The 2876-nt window shown below is 48.4% G+C and overlaps 1 pseudogene; it reads left to right on the forward strand.

Annotated features, from left to right (window-relative positions):
• Positions 1 to 1337: 1337 nt before the first annotated feature.
• LOC142557929 (uncharacterized) lies at positions 1338 to 2263 on the forward strand (annotated as a pseudogene).
• The last annotated feature ends 613 nt before the right edge of the window (positions 2264 to 2876 follow it).

A 2876-nucleotide genomic window follows, 5' to 3' on the forward strand; every position in this document is an offset into this window, starting at 1 on the left:
CTCAAGACTCAGTCCTCTGCTTTTCATCAGGCGAATCTCCTGGCCTTGGCAGCCGCTGTGAGGACGTTACATTGCCAGTTTCCTCGTTCGAAGATGAGCTTTCAAGTTACTTTGAGAGTGCGCGTGACCGCGATCGCGTTAATGTCATGCAAGCGAGACAAATAGAGAACTACCAGCCCTTCTTTTCTAAAAGCTGCTATGATTTGTTGGAAAAAAGATATAGAAAGTGTTCGGGGAAACTCACGACTGCCTCCGTTTGCAACTTTCTAAAAACTCCCTAGAGGGTTACCCTGGCAACTGGCAAGCACGCGCTCTGCTCTTCTGCGACTTGCCTAATCCAGGCGCATTCTCCTGTATAGTCCCCGGGAGGAACACAAGATGGATAAGTAACATCCATGGTAGCGGCTGCATCGCGAAGTGCCCTGCACATTTTGCCGTTTACCACGACATCTTGCATATATGGCTGGAGCAGCCTCAGATTTTCGTCTGACTGGCTAACGCTGGCGAACGCGATTTGCTCCTTGCAATTTCAGGAAATATGGCCTTCCTTTTTGCAACGGAAGCAAATAATTGGTCTCCGGACCTCGAACTCGTGCTCTACGTCTGCCTTAGCTTTAGCGGTCCCAGCTGACTGGGCTGTCTCTGCTAGTCTTTCCTTGCCACCTCAGCCTTTGTCGATGCTCTTTGCTGATCTCGCCGCTCGTAGATGATTTCTTATTCGGCAAAATTGGGTTGCGAAGGGAAGACCGCTTCACAGAATAGCCGTTTCTTTCTAAGTCTATTTTCCTGGATAGCTCTTTTTGGAAGTTTTGCCACGTGTAATATTAGTCCACGAGCTGCGCTGCCTTCTTTAGATCTACCTCTGCGAGCTTGTACTACAGCCAAAGTCTAACTTTTTCTAGCAGAAGTCGGTAAAACTGCTCCAGTGCCATGCATTCAAGCACCTTGTCGTGGTTGCTATATACTTCGGTACTTTTGAGTCACTCTTTTAAGTTAGACTTTAACTCGTACGCGGGGGCACGCCACCGCATCGCAACTCGTCATGCAGACGCCTTTTTTTCATCTGCTGCAGGCAATCTTGGTATGGGGCCCCGCCACTTCACGCTCCAACGCCGAAAGCTTAGGCTTTTTTGGGCCACACGACATCAACGAAATCGCTTGGCTGCCAGCTGGCGGCGACTACATCGACGACCACATCGACCTGCATCCATCCGCTGCTCCCAGCGGTGGACGAGTCTGTCATCTGGCAGCCTGGCACAAGCGCGGGAATCTGGCACCTACATAAGCCGCTGTACCACTGGAGTCATTTGGGGCACGCCACCGCATCGCAACTCGTCATGCAGACGCCTTTTTTTCATCTGCTGCAGGTTAGTTATCTTCCCTCTGCCACGTACTGTCGCTCTAGCAACCCATTTTTGCTAGCGGTGTCGTGCCCCAAAGACGCCATCGAGTGTTGCCGAAGGATGCTGTGTATCGCTTGCTTCTACTGGCTCAACGCCCACTTTATTTCTCTTCTCCTTGTTTTATCTGGTGATGTCGAACTAAACCCAGGCCCTAACGGAAACGATGCTCCGCCGTCTTTGGTAACAATTTACCAAGCCATATCTCGTATTGAATCCACTCAGAGCACCGTACTTGCCGAGCTTGCCTTGATCCGGTCCGCACAAACAAACATTGAAGACTCGGTGCATCGTCTTTCAGCGCGCGTCGAAATACTCGAAAACACTATCGAAACACACCCAGAAAAAGCAGCTGCGTCCGTAACAAACACCGACTTGGCCCAGCTTGCTTCAGACGTTAAAGCACTGACAAACAAGTGCGACGACGCTGAAAACCGCTTGCGACGCACAAACATATTGTTCCTCGGACTTCAGGACGAACTCGGCGAAAGCTGGGACCAGTCTGAGGCCCACATTACTTCCTTCTGTTCTGAACACTTAGGTATTTCAATTGGCAGTCAAGATATCGAACGTGCACACCGCCTAGGTCGTTTCCAGTTAGGTAAAAACCGCCCAATAATAGTTAAGCTTGCACACTTCAAAGATAAATCAAGAATTCTCGTTGCAGGACAGAAACTTAAAGAAACCCCATTCTCAGTTCGTGAGGATTACTCTGCTAAAGTTCGGCTAGCCCGGAAAAAGCTTTTTCGTATGGCCAACAAACTAATGCTTCATTCAAGATCCGCTTTGATAAATTGGTTATCGGCAGAAAACTTTTCACTTACAACGCCGAAACAGATGCCGTTGTAGAACTTCATTCATAGCGGTCAACGCGGGTGCCGTGCGACACTTCCCTGCCGCAGGTCCAGCTGTCAGAGTGCCTGCGCACAGCTAAAACTAACAAAATTTCTGTCCTACTGACAAATATAAGAAGCTACCTGCCAAAAAAAGAAACAGTTGAGGCCGTCCTCGAAGACCATAGAACTGACATCGCTTTATTTACTGAATCTTGGCTAACACCTGATATTAACGATTCAGAATTGCTCCACAGCAACCGGTCCTTTCATATCTACAGGCGAGATCGAGTAGATCGCCGGGGAGGCGGCATTCTTGCTCTTGTGAATTCAACTTATTCATCCACTTTACTCGAGATAAGCAGCCACAGCGAAATAATGTGTCTGAAAATTTGCCTTCCCTCTTGTACCAATATACTAATTGTATGTTATCGAGCACCTGACACGGATCATTCTTTTATTACGGACCTTCACTCTGTAGTTCAAGACTTGCAATCCCGATTTCCTCATGCCAATCTAATACTCTGCGGTGATTTTAACTACCCGGACATCGACTGGGAGGCTCTTACTGCGTCATCTCGCCAATCTAAAGATTTCCTTGAAATGGTCCTCACTTCAAACCTTTCCCAAGCAGTAAACAAGC

This window comes from Dermacentor variabilis, chromosome 9 (assembly GCF_050947875.1).
Source record: "Dermacentor variabilis isolate Ectoservices chromosome 9, ASM5094787v1, whole genome shotgun sequence".
Lineage (NCBI taxonomy): Eukaryota > Metazoa > Arthropoda > Arachnida > Ixodida > Ixodidae > Dermacentor > Dermacentor variabilis.